The sequence below is a fragment of the Psittacula echo genome (assembly GCF_963264785.1).
Source record: "Psittacula echo genome assembly, chromosome: 6".
In the NCBI taxonomy this organism is placed as follows: domain Eukaryota; kingdom Metazoa; phylum Chordata; class Aves; order Psittaciformes; family Psittacidae; genus Psittacula; species Psittacula echo.
Genome location: NC_137743.1, coordinates 39,087,518 through 39,101,397, shown reverse-complemented (window position 1 = coordinate 39,101,397; position 13,880 = coordinate 39,087,518).

Genomic DNA, 13,880 nt, shown 5'->3' with positions numbered 1-13,880 from the left:
TTTGGATATTGCAAACTGTGTTTTTACATGAATTTTCATGAAAATTTTAGATGAGTTTTGATTTTTAAGGTGAAGCTTTCAAAGTAGCTTACTATTTTGTGAGTCAAAATCAGCTTGAAATGGATTGCAAATAGAATGGCTGAGATCACATGATACCTTTCAAGTCAAAGATAGCTCCATGTGTTTAAGAAATGCTTTCATGTGGTTTCTCAAGGGGAAAGTAACTGCCTATGAAATGTTTAGAAGAGACCTAGTGTCAAAGTGGCTGGTGGCAAAGTTCCATTATTTCAGCCTCCAAACACATTTTACAGCTTAAGTAAATATGTATTGGTGATGAATAAACCACTTTTGTAAGAAGAAGGTTGAGCAGGAGGTTTTAAAGTTGATAGTTTACTATAATTGACAAATTATTTCCCCAGCAGAACCTCCTCTGCTGGAGATTAGTGAGGTGGGAAGAATTAGCAGGTAAAGTAGCAGGCTGCCTGTGAAAACTTCATGTGCTGTAGTATATAGTGATGAATTCAGTCAAGGAGGAGTGAAACACTGGGTTGTAGAGCTTGCATTCGGGACTTGAGGTCTGCTGCCTTCCCCAGCTGCTGAAATACTTCTCTGGTTGCAGCACGCCCCTGAGTTTGAAGTTACAGAAGTAAATAAAAAGCTCTCTGTGTCTCTTTCTCTGCACACCCTGAGAGTGTGTGCTGTGCCCTTCGCAGCATAGACCATTATCTCACCTATTGGTTTTGTTTGTTTTGGAGGGTCCTGCTGAGTTTTATTTTTGTAGTTTGTTGTACTTTAAATAAAATGACATAAGCATTGACAATAGTTTTTACTTCTGGTCCCTTGATATTTGCTGTTCATGAGATTTAAGGAGATTTCCCCTAACTTCTAATAAGCTTAACTTCTGTTGTATGGGTGGTTTTGAAAATCAAGCTGTGTATGGCATCCTACTCAAATATCCCAAATCCTTAGCTAATGTGACTAGATAAGGAAGTGGTATTACAGTTGAGTCTAAAACCACTCTGCCAAAAAAAAAAAAGCCTTCATTGATTACTTTGTCAACAGAATAACATGGATCCTTTTGTTCATATTCAAATCACAATGTCTGTATGATTACATGGAGAACATAATTTGGTTTTGCATTAATAAAACCCATAAAGATACTGTATTAGGCCTCATCACTTTCAATTAGCTTTTACCATTGCACTGAAGTCTACTGAAAATTGCTGATTTTTCTGTGTGTAAAGAGCACATCAAATAATCCTGTAGAAACAGTGGAAATCTGCATGTTCTCTGTAGGCCTAGGAGTCCAGGGTTAACAGACTGGGCTCAGGGAGATATTTGTGCAAACAATCCAAGAATTTAATTTTTTGTGTGTGCAAATGAAGATTTTTTTTGCATTTCATATGTTGGGGTATTCATCAGTCACTGGTGTCACTGTGATTGCTTGAATCAGCCTTTAATACATTTTCAGACAAGCTTTTCTTCATTCAGAATATTGTCTGTGGTCTGTCAGCTGTAAGGTGGGCAGGAGATGTCATCTGCTGTGTCTGGTTCTGACTGGCCAGAGGCAGCCCAGGCCTGGGGCATGAGGGATGAGCTCCCATTTAAGCCTTTTTGTCAGTGACAGTATTAATTTGTGTTCTTCTTTTCTCTTCCAGCCATCAATTTTCATTAAGCTGATAGAAGCTCATATATGTGAGATGTCTACCTCTCTTTCCGATTTGATTAAAATTGGTCAAAAAGTTATTGGACAAAGGAAAAATGGACAGTGTGATCACATAACTTTCATTAGCAATTGAAGCTAAGAATGCTGCATTATAAAATCATGTCATGCATTCGTGGAAGGTGCTTTATGTCTTCCAAAGCATTTGTCTAGTCCATATTTGCAATTAATGACATCCATATAAGCTGTAAACACTACCAGTAGTTTGCAGTTTATTTCACCTGAAAACTAGCAATGGACAATGAGGAGGATTATCTTGCATAAGTAACAGATTATGAGACAAATATAAACAACATGAAAACTGTAAGGCCCAAATGTAAGCAAGGCTACTACTTTTGGAAGACATTAAGTAGTTTGTGTACTATTTTATGCGTGGAGCCTCCTAATAGTTATTTCTCATGGATCTGCAAAATACAAAAGACTTTAGGTTAAAGGAATAGTAATGAATCATTTATGAGATTATATCTACCAAGATGGATTGGTTCCATCTGTTACAGTAATAAAAATAATAATGCTAAGCAATTACATAAATGCTTTACAGGTTTTCAGTGCGCATCACAAACATTAATCTAAGATCTAGCCCTTAGCACAGTTTTTAAGAGCTTTTAAAATGGCTTCAGCTTATATATACTGGTTTATTTATTTATTTTTAACAATGAAATTTGTTGCAATATAGTTTTTAAACTGGTTTAGAAAATTGAGTTGTAGCTTCTTGGTCTAAGACACAGAAGATAGCCACAAAATTAGTTTCTTTTCCTTCTGTTAATTTAAGTTGCTGCAAATGTCCGGGAAAAATACAGCTCTACAGGCAGGTGTTCATTAGCATACAAATGATGGAAAAGTTTTCCAAGATGCAGTGCTTGCATTATCTCACAGTTATTTGTTAATCTCAATTTTTGTGTCTTGTAAGCAGCTCACTGATTAAAGGCCAATGTATTCTGAAGCACGGTATAGTCTTACAGTAGTTATGTTATGCCCATGTGTTATATTTCAGTATATATTAAATCATATTACCTGAAAGAAATAACTTCTGTTCAATCCAGGAATAAATTTGGTATATAAAGTTGTGGTTTCCCATAAAACATATTTTAGATGCAGCCTAATTTATCTAACAGAATGAGTATTAGATTTAATTTTGTTCTCTTTGCTTTTTAGTTTGAATTATTGAAAAAGAAGATGATACAAAGATAATGACTTTGGGAAAAAAAAAAATCCGTTATGATTGTTTGATGTGTTCCCTAGCGGGAAAAGGTGAGGTAAAATAGACAAGATTTATAGTAAATGCAATCTAATAAATAGTTGTCCCTACTGATATTATGAGCATGTCAGTAGGCTACATGAACGTAGAGAACCATATATTATTATGCTCCAGCTAGGTACATATGTAAGGGTGTTTTGAAGTTGGCTTATTTGCAGTATAACCTGTGACCTTGAAAGACAAGGTGCCATGTAGGCTATTGCCTTGTAAATCTATTTATCTATATACGTCATAGATTAGACATGGGCTTTGCAATACCACTTGACTGAAACAGGTGACATTAATTCCATTAACTGTGGTCAAAATAGTGTATGTATTGACAATTTGAATGGGGGGGGGATTTTGCATCTTGACCTACCAAATATTTGGTTTGAAAACATTTATGTGTTAGATTATGCTAGATAACAGAGAGGTTTAAATACAACTAAAATGTCCGTTTGCCAAAACAAGATTTAATTTCCTTAAGCAATGCTGCGTTAAATCATATATAATGAGATTAATTAAACCAGATGGAAACCCAATAAAATCCAGTGTTTCATACACAGTGAAAATGACGGGGTTTTTCTGGTCATATCTGGGTGCTGATAATCATCTATGAAATAGAGTAACAGTTTATTATTATTGCTAACTCTACCCTGTTAATCACCAATGACCTGGAAAGCAGTTCTCTAGTCTGATTATCCAGGCTATCTAGGTTAGTGTTACAGAACATAAACTGCACACTGAGGAAGCACTTAGCTGTGCAAAGCTGATCTTGCTTGGGAGCTCCCCAGTGCTGTTTGGCACACTCTGCTGCCCAGCCTGTACAAAGCTTCCTCTCCTGCCTTCTGCTCTGCACTGTGACTCTTCTGGTGTCCTCACCTGGACATCTCTGTGGGTATCCAACCCCCTTCCGTCCCTTCTTTCAGGAGAAATTGCTGCTGAAGCCTCTTCAGTCTGACCATCTTTGAGGTTATCCATCTGAGAGCTGGCATAAAGCAGGCATAATGTTAAAACTTTAATGTGTGCTGGGTTCCTTGGTTCTTTTCCATGGTGGCAGTGCCTGTCTATTCACAGCTCCCAAATTATGGCTAAAAGAAATTATTTCTTGTAACACACTTTTCATTCCCTGACTCCTCCAAAGCATTAAGTACACTGTAGACATCCTTTTCCGTGAGTGTACATCAGCAGGTATCCTCAGCCAGTGGACAAGGATGATAACCCTCCAAACTGCTATGGAAACCTGCCCAGAAATCTACCTGAACGGAGGATGAAGCTCCCATGATGTGAACATTGTGATGCATTTTTAATGCCATGCTGATAAGAGTTATATTTCGGTGGTGTTCCTCTAAACTGGCTTTGTTTCATAGAGTAGGGCATTAGAATAAACCCTGTCAAGCTGGTGATGCACAACGGCTTTGACAAACCGGTTCCAGCTAATCTTGCTTTGAGGTGGTTAGATCTCCTGGCCCCAGAAGTCTGCTCTGGCTTTCTGCCAGAGCTCACCAGCCCATGCCAGGACTGGCAGGAAGGAAAACGCATTTCTGTCGTAATTAGAGTCTTGGCCCAAACCTATCTTCATCAGCACTTTAAACCAAGATGCCACTTTGTGAACAGGGTTAGCTGAGACATGGCACACCTTCTGTTTTCCTGCCTCTCTTGGAGGTGTTGTACCTCCCAGAAAATAAACTGCTATTCAGAGTTTCCCAAGTATCTTATTTCAAGTAACCATCTTCTACAAAATCTGTAGTCAGACTAGTAAATAGTTGGTGTGATATGTCTTTCTATTCTTCCTCTCCTTAAAAAAAAAAGGTAATTATAGTTGAGAATATTGTCCTAAAGTTCCAAAATAACTTGCTGAATTTTCCTCAGAAAATGGTGCTAGGCTGTTTCTACTTGGATGGGATTATAAGCACATAGCAGGTTTCAAAACATTAAAAAAAATGGGCTACTGAATACCAATACTATTTGCCTAGAATGTATCAGTAGCTACTGAGTTGCAAAACATCTTCCCAGCATTTTGCAGATGTGTGCAATATTAAGCAGGGTTTTTTCTCTTTTAGTATCTCATAAAGATCCACTGCATTGTCTTGTGAAATCTGATGGCAGGGAAAAAAGCTGTTAGTGACTAACAAGAAATAATCTGTGGTTAACACAGCTCATCCCTTTTTAATTCTGTCTTGATTGGAGTGTATGCTCTAGTTTTTGCTATTGAATGTTGGATACTGCAGTATTTTTAACTCCTCAACAAAAATGGTTTCTTGACCTCCTTGTGTCTGAGTAAAGAGATGGTCTGCTTTAGTGGAATTCCCTGTCAAAATGAATCATGCATAGGAGATACCTCTCCTCCTTTTGCATGAGCCCCAAAATGTTGAGTGTTCATCCACCATCAATAAAAATGCTTCTCCCACCCGAGAACTTTGAAACCTTGTTGCTGACATTTTGCCATGTGTTCGGGAGATATTTGTGTTGCTCCTGCCTATGTCCGTTGGTGACAATATCTCAGAAATCAGGTCCTAAATTATCAGAAGCCTGAAGACAAACTCCACAAACAACCAGTTAGACTGTATTTTCCATAGCATGAAGATACAAGCAGCTGACCTGTCATTGTGATCTTGAGCTGCAAGTGAAGTGACAATAATTACTTACCTCAGAGAAAAACTGCCTTTTGGGATTTTTTTTAGTAGGTATTGACAAAGTATTATAACTACAGAAGAGAAATTATCTCTATATACTCCTGTGCTTTGCAACATTTCAGTGATGTTGTAGTTGACCTAATGCTGAGGAGTACACTGATGTGGAAAGTGTGGAAATTGAGGTGAAGGATCACAAAATGACATTAGAAATGTTGTAGAACTCCAAGCTTCTCAGCTTTTACTTTCTTCCTTCAACTGACATTGCCAAGAGAAAGGATAACGCAAGTTCCTAATGTGATGGAACTTTCCATTAGATTCTCTTTCAAAAATCAAAATAGGGTCATTTGGAGAATAACCTTTCAAACATAAAATGTTAATGATTGCTGAGATCTGAACAGGACAGATATGCTCCTTTTATACAGCTCTTTTTATAAAGCCTTAGCTTCAGGTTATCAGAAGTATATGAAACATATGAAACTCATTACTTCATGGAAGCAAAAATGCCCCATACCTTCAAAATTTCATTTAAAGTTCATCAGTGTTAGGAATAGACCTTTAAAAATGTTGTTTCCAGAATATTCTTGCCATTATCTGTGATACCATTTGATCAGATGTACAGTCATGGAACAAAGACTAGTTGTCAGGGTTTAACCCCAGCTGGCAACAAAGTACCACACAGCTGCTCACCCAATCCCCCTACTCTGAAGTGGAAAGGGGAGGAGAATTGGAAAAATGGTAAAATCCTGTAGGTTGAGATAACAGAAGTTTAATAATTGAAATAAAATTGACATTAATATGAATATTACTAATAGGAAATGATGGGGGGAAGAAATAAATCCTGCCCCCCAAGAAAAAAAACCAAGTGATGCACAATGTAATTGCTCATCATCCACTGATTGATACCTAGCTTGTTCCCGAGCAGCAATCAGCCCCTCCTGGCCAGCTCCCCCCAGTTTATATACTGAGCATGACGTTCTATGGTATGGAACACCCCTTTGGCTAGTTTGGGTCAAGTGACCTGTCTCTCCTTCCTCCTGGCTTCTTGTGGCCCTCCTCACTGACAGACCATGAGGCTGAAAAGTCCTTGATCAGGGTAAGCATGACTGAGCAACAACTAAAACACTGGTGTATTACCAGCATTATTCTCTGACTAACTGCAGCACAGCGCTATACCAGCTATTAGGAAGAAGATTAACTCTATCCCAGCTGAAACCAGGACACTAGTGCAAATGGCAGTTAAGAAATTATTCATCAGGGAAACGGAGTGTTGTGGTTTGGAGTGTGAGGTTGGTTGATTTTATTTTAGACCAAATAATTTCAGCTTGAGGATTGTGATCTTTGACTCTGGGCTGTGTGACTTGTCACACAAGTCTTGTTTCTGCTCCATGGAGGAAGGAGGCAGAGTGATTTGAACTCTTTATGCATAAAGAGTAAGTAGTGAATGCTGTGGTGCAGGTGTGGGCACGGTTAACCATATTTGCAGTGTGGGAATCCATGTAAAGAAAAGCCAAGAGCCTGTTTTCTTCTGTCAGTAGTGATTAATAAGTGTACAAGTATGTTGACTTGGAGTTTGTAATTTGTGCAAAGGTTTTTAACCTAATTGGCTTGAATATCTTCTGGGTGTCTGTCCTAACTGCTGTTAAATACTGGCATTTCCTAGTCATTGATGGCTAGTGCGTCTGTGGCGATAGACTGGCTACCTCATAGGAATCCTATGAGCGAGGGTCTTTGCAGGAATTTGTATGTTAAAGGGGAAGTTTCTAGCCTAGTTGGTTTGGGGTTTTTTCAGGTTTCTTGAGCTTCTCAGTTTCTTTATTTTTTTTTTTTTTTTCCCTTAAATGGATGTATATCTAAAAGGTGGAGTGAGAGAAGAGGCGGACTCATTTCCAGAATGTATTTATGATTTAGCAGGACTGAAAGAGAAGTGAGTTTTGGTAGTGCATGCTCAACAATAACAACCATGAGACTATACATGCTGATAAAAATCACTGGAAATTGCGATGGACACTGAAGCCAGAAATTATCATGGTAATTTGGCTGCCTGCCATTCTTTTACTGTCTTTTGTTAATTTATGTATGGTATTGCATGATAGTTGCTCAGAAAACAGACAGCTTCATGAATGGTGTCTTTTACTACAAATGTAACTGTCAGATTTTATTTAGTTTACTTAATTATAATGCTTACCCCTGATACTCACATGACAAACTCCGTGACCTGTAGTGCATATCTAGTGGGTTAGAAGAAGCAAAAGGAGTCTTTCTTGTGTGTGTTTCAGCTTATTTGAATGTGTTTCCCTTGAGGGGAAATCCCATATTCATACAGGTCCCAGATAAAACCTCACATTTAATTTCCCATAAGAGAGGTGCTGAAGGCAACAGCACTTAGTCCCTGAAGAGTGAGCTGTAGCAGTTTCCTGCTTGATGACTGTCAGTGCTAATGCTGGGTGCTAAAATAAATGCTCCACAGTACATTTAAGTTGAAAACACAGCATTATAAAGCTGGTTGAGGTAGTTAGCTGTTACAGTTTGCTAATTTCTTTATTTCTAGTGAGTTTGGTATTTAAATATCTGCCAACTCTGTGAATTCCAACAAGCACTGGCATGAGTAATGAGTCAAATGTTAGAACAGTATTATTCTGTGACAGTTCTAAAAGGGTTATATAACTAGAATTTTAAATAATATTTTTGAAATGTGTAATTTAAAAGGTCCTCATGTTCTGTAAATGGTTTAATTTTTCATACTATTTAATTGACATTGCAAAAGAATCATTAAGTCGTTGATGATTAAACCAGCACTTTTATTGATCAAATGTTCTTTTGGGAGAAATTTAATCATCATGAAAAAGATACAGACATATATTTTGATGATGCTACAATAGAAGCAGGGACTGAATAGGCTCTCTGCCATTGCATTTAACCTGGAACTCCCTTCTAGTCAATCCAAGGCCAAGGCATCTCTGGAGTCAGTGCTGGATAGTGTGGAAAAGTTCTGTTGTGCCTTTACGACATGACACTAACTTGAGAAGGAGAAACTTCTGTCACTCATCTGGTTTCAGCCCAATTTGAACCAGATTTGAAGAAGTCAGAATGTAATCAAGTTGTTAAGCGTATTCTCGTGTTGATATTAAGCTGCTTAATTTTCTGTAAACTTTTGCACTCTTTAGAAGTAAGTAAGGAAGTTTTGCTTGGTTTTGTGTCGCCAAATTTCAAAGCTCCACATACCTGAGAGAGTTGCTGCAGATATTTATGCTTTTTCTTAATTTGTAAGAACTTCTTCACTGTATTGTGTTAACAGATATTTTTGGTTTTGCTAAAAATTATAATAGCAAAATATATGGTAGGTGCTGAAATATGGAAAGAAAGAAATGGTACCTAGAAGTGTTTTGTCTCTCATTCTTTCTAGTTCCCTTAAACAATGTTATGTTAGAGCATATAGTGATTTTTATTCCTCTTGAAGCTGGCTAGAGTACATTACCCCATCCTCTGTGAAAGAGGTATGGTACCATTATAGACTCAACTGAATTAGTCTCATCTAAAATCTCGTAGTACATTTAGCAGTGGTTGCTAGATACTTCTGGATTAAGTAATCTGTTGGAGAGTTTCTGTACAATATGTGAGTTTATTGAAGATAAATTATGTAAAAATTCCAAGTTATGGATGACATTGTTAAATCAACCCATGTAAAAGAAATTCCTAAAGAGGAGAAAGAAAGGAGATGAGAAATTAAGGGATGATAAATACAGCAAAACAAGTATTAATGTATCAGGTCAGGAAATAGTGTTACTTTAACAGGATTGGTGATAACATGGAATGAAGATAGTTTGGGGTTACAATAAAATGAAACCCACAAAGTCAAGAGTTGCTCAGAGCAGATAATTGGCAGCGGGAGCAGATTGTCTAATAGAACATCTCTCAGTTTGAAAATTCAATATTTTTCTGACGATCGGTCAATTTGGATTGTACTGTAAAGGGTCCAAACTTAAACAGGAGAAGTTTAGGTTATATATAAGGAAGTTCTTTACTGTAAGGGTGGTGAGGCACTGGAATGGATTGCCCAAGGAAGCTGTGAATACTCCATCCCTGGCAGTGTTCAAGGCCAGGTTGGATGGAGTCTTGGGTGACATGGTCTATTGTGTGGTGTCCCTGCCCATGGCAGGGAGTTGGAACTAGATGATCTTAAGGTCCTTTCCAATCCTAACTATTCTATGATTCTGTGATTCTATGAATGAAATCATTTCTGAAAGAAAAAACAAAACAAAACTCAAACAGAAAACCAACAGGAGCTTCTCTGCTCACATCCCTGTAGCAAAAGGTTTGCCACTAAGTATCATGGTCATTGATGATAAAGAAATTTTCCAGACCTAGTGAAGTCTGTAGAATTTAGTAGTTCCCATGCCACCTTTGTTCAGCTTGTGTCATTAGCAATAATAATAATAAAGAAAAATCACTGGCTGCAAATACACAGACTGTTCCCAGATATACACACAGAAATGTATAAATCTGGACTCAGTGTCAGCACTTATAAGATAAAAAGGCTAATTGCAATGACAGCAAATTAGTCCTTCCCCTAAAGATAAGGAAACCAGATCCTGTGTATGTCTCTCATCCTCATCTCCATGTATAGAAGCATAGAATAATAGAATACCAGGTTGGAAGGGACCTTATGGATCATCTGGTCCAACCGTTCTTGGCCAAGCATGACCTAGACTAGGTGTCCCAGCACCTTGTCCAGCTGAATCTTTACAGTGCCCAATGTTGGGGAATCCACCACTTTCCTGATGAAATTATTCCAATGGCTGGCTGTTCTCAGTGTGAAGTTTTCCTCTTTTGTCCAGCTGGAATCTCCACAGGATTAACTTGTGCCCATTAGCCCTCATCTTTTCCTTCTTACTCCTTGTCAAAAGGGAGTCTCCACCTTCTTTGTAGCCACTGTTTAAATAGTCAAACATGATGCTAAGGTTTCCCTCGAGCCTTCGTTTCTCCAGACTGAAGAAGCCCAGCTCTCTCAGCCTTTTCTCACGTGGCTTCCCAGTCCTTGAACAATCTTTGTGGCCCTTCTCTGTACCCTTTCCAGCTTGTCCACATCTTTTCTCCCCTCTCAATTCCTCAGCTGCTCCATACAGGAGCTGGGGGGGTGTGAGTGTGTGCGTGCGCATATGTGTGTGTGTGTGTGTGTGTGTGTGTGTGTGTGTGTTTGTTAGGCCAGCAAAAACTCCTGCCTGGGGATCTTTCCTAGGGTAGCTCATGCAGGATGTTCCCGTTTCAGGTGGAAATGGGCACTTCAGCAGCCCTTTATAGGTGCAGGAGGACCCTCTCTCATCTTCCTTGTTTTGAGCTCTTTATCTGAGCAGTAATTGAGAACCCACAGTAGGAAATTTCTGCAGCACAAGCAAATTGAGCAACTTAAGTAGGGAGGTGTGCCTTCAGTTCCGTCTTTAATTTTAGCACCAGAAAACAGATGAAAAGCCCTATGCATCGGTGTTTCAGTTATGCTGATTCTGTTAACTTCCTTGCTGACTTCACTGTCAGATGCATTTATTTTATGATCCAGGACTTCAGCCAGTCTTAGTCAAAGCAGGGCTCTTCTGCCCTTCCCCACACACTTTGCAAGAGCAGATCTTTCAGCTGCCTCTGCTGATGGTCTGCTGAGGCTGTGCCAAACTGTCTGGGAGGCGTCTTTCTGTTCTACTTATATGTGAAGCTTCATAGCCCTTATGGGAGGCCAAATAAATTTAAATAGTGGATCAATCTACCAAATCTTAATTTGTAACTGAAATAATTTCTTTGGAGAGGAGCAGATAAGTCCTTTCTAAAGCTCTAGGATCTTTTCAGCCTATTTCCAGCCTGGTACCAACAATGCAGGGAGACACAACGGTTTGCAGAGCAGGTGAAGGGTATGATGTTTCCTGAACAGCTGAGGGCAAGATATTACACAGGGATTTTTCCTGTATATTGAAAAAGGCCTTTAATGTGATATTCTGTTTGTTATATTTGCTTTGTCACTTAAAAAATCCAGAATTTTCCCTGCTGAAGTTTTCCCGCAGCTAACTTTATTCTTTCTTTCTCTTTAAAAGAGTTTGTGATTGAAGTACTTTTATTTTCTCTCCTGCTAATCCCTACGTTTCCATGGGGGGCTGGCAAGCTTAACTTTTGAAATCGGGCCACTTTAATTGTTTAAAGCTAATAGCAAGAGCACATACGTGCAGAAAATTTTAGTGCCTTTTTTTTTTTTTTTTTGCATCCAGTGTAACTGGCAATTATGTCTAAAGTGGACTTCATTTTGGATCAGCAGGAGCCTCAGGGCAGCAGTATCTTCAAAACACGGCTCTTATCTGTCTGTGGGATTTGTCTTGCTCTGTAACAGTTGTCTTTGGATACAGTTCTAAATGTATTTATCTGGCAGAGTTCCGTATGCATCCATTGTCAATGTTTTACAGAGACTGAAAGATTCAATAGTCATGAAAAGTGTTTTTAGCAGCGTTAAGATTCAACCGATAATTCCTAAATCTTGAGTCTTGTCCTGAAACCATGGCTCCTCACTGTATTTTTGTGGGGGTATAAACCAGCCAATCAATGAAACAAAAAAAAAAACATTTAAAAGACTCCACTGGAAAAACTTGAACAATTCTTTGGAACATGCTGCAGATGCTGTTGTTCAGCCCAGGGCTTTGGCTACTGCTCTGGTCAAGTATTGCTCTTGTGTGCATAGAATAAGGATTTATTTGCCCTGTAAAGCTTTCTGAACAAGGCAAAATCTTTCAGAGCATGCTGCCATTTTAATAATGTGCGGTGGTTTAAGGAGTCTGCATTGGGAAGATGATCTGTTAGCCTCCTCTGCCTTATGTCGTAGCCCCTTATGCCCTTATGCAGTATAACATCTGGTGGAAACAGCTTATATTAGACTTATCTTCTGATTGCTTAATGGTTCTAATGACGTGGTTACAAGGGTCTTACACGAGTGAAGCGGGATTTGGGAAAACTTAACCTTGACTGTTGCTATTACAAGAATGTTAGCAAGTTCTACTGTTCGTTTTGTTTTGATTTTTTTTCTTCTTATTTTTAAATTATACTGTATTTTGCTATTAGTAATTTATAATACATCACTGTCTTGGAAGTATTATTAAAATACAACTAACTTCAGGTCCTGAAATGTCCAAAATATTTTCATTGACTTGAGTGTATGAGTTGCTACTGAAAAATGACTTAATTTTTTTCCTTATTTTTGTATTGTTTTGGTATTTTATTTAACAGCTCAAGTTTGCTTCTATTTCTGCTCATCAAGTCAGGAAAGCTTCATTTTAGCTCCATGATGAAAATCCTATCTAAACACTTGTATTTAAGGGTTTTTTTGTAAAATATTTCCTGGAGGAGAAATTTTGAACACAAGCACATATGGTCTGCTTAGGATCTTATTTCAGCATTGCTCAGAATAGTCTCATAAGTAGATAGGGAGAGCAGGATGATAGAAATTTGGTGACCATTGACTTCCTGTCTCATTGGTGCTGGTACATTAGCCCTTATCAAAGTTGGAAGAGCAGCTACAACATAGCCATTGTAGGGATTGGATCGATACCTGGCGAAGAGCCTGAAGGTCAGATAAAGTACTTAGGCAGGCAGTATGCCAGGCTAAATAGATGTCAAGAAAATCAATTAGATACTAAAGAAAGAGCAGCAAGCTAACTAAAAATCCAGTCTTGAAAGGCTCTTTATATTTTGAAGTCAGCTTATTAGTGTTAGCTTTATCTTTATCTCTCTAATAAAATTACGTTTGTTAAGCAATTAAAACCAGACTTGGGTCATGCAAGGCTAACACAAAAGTGACTGTGAGCACCTGTATAGTGCTAGATTAGAAATAGCTACAAGTGGTGGAGATTAAATTGAACAGCTTTCAGGGTACAGAATTAGATAATTTGTGATTAATCTGCTCTCCTCCTCCCTGTATTGACTACTTTACCTGTGTGCATTTGGCATGTATCTTAGATACTTTCTCCTCTTAGTGGTAATTTAAAGCATAGACTTTGATTTTGTCTACTGGTGCCAGGTAGCTTAGTTAATAAATTATAGCTGTCTGAAATCAATCAATACAAAAGAAATTCAGAGAAGGGGGCCCTTTCCTTCCGAAACCACAGTGATGGAAAGGAGCATATGTTTTACCAGGTTAGCAGTCAGAAACATGACTGCTGTAAGTGTGTTGCAGTAACACCTTTTGGTACCAAAGAGCCCTTGCTCTCAGCATGGCCGAGTGCAGTGGGAAAGCTGCTCTCTCGCCTGGGCAAAGTTGCCC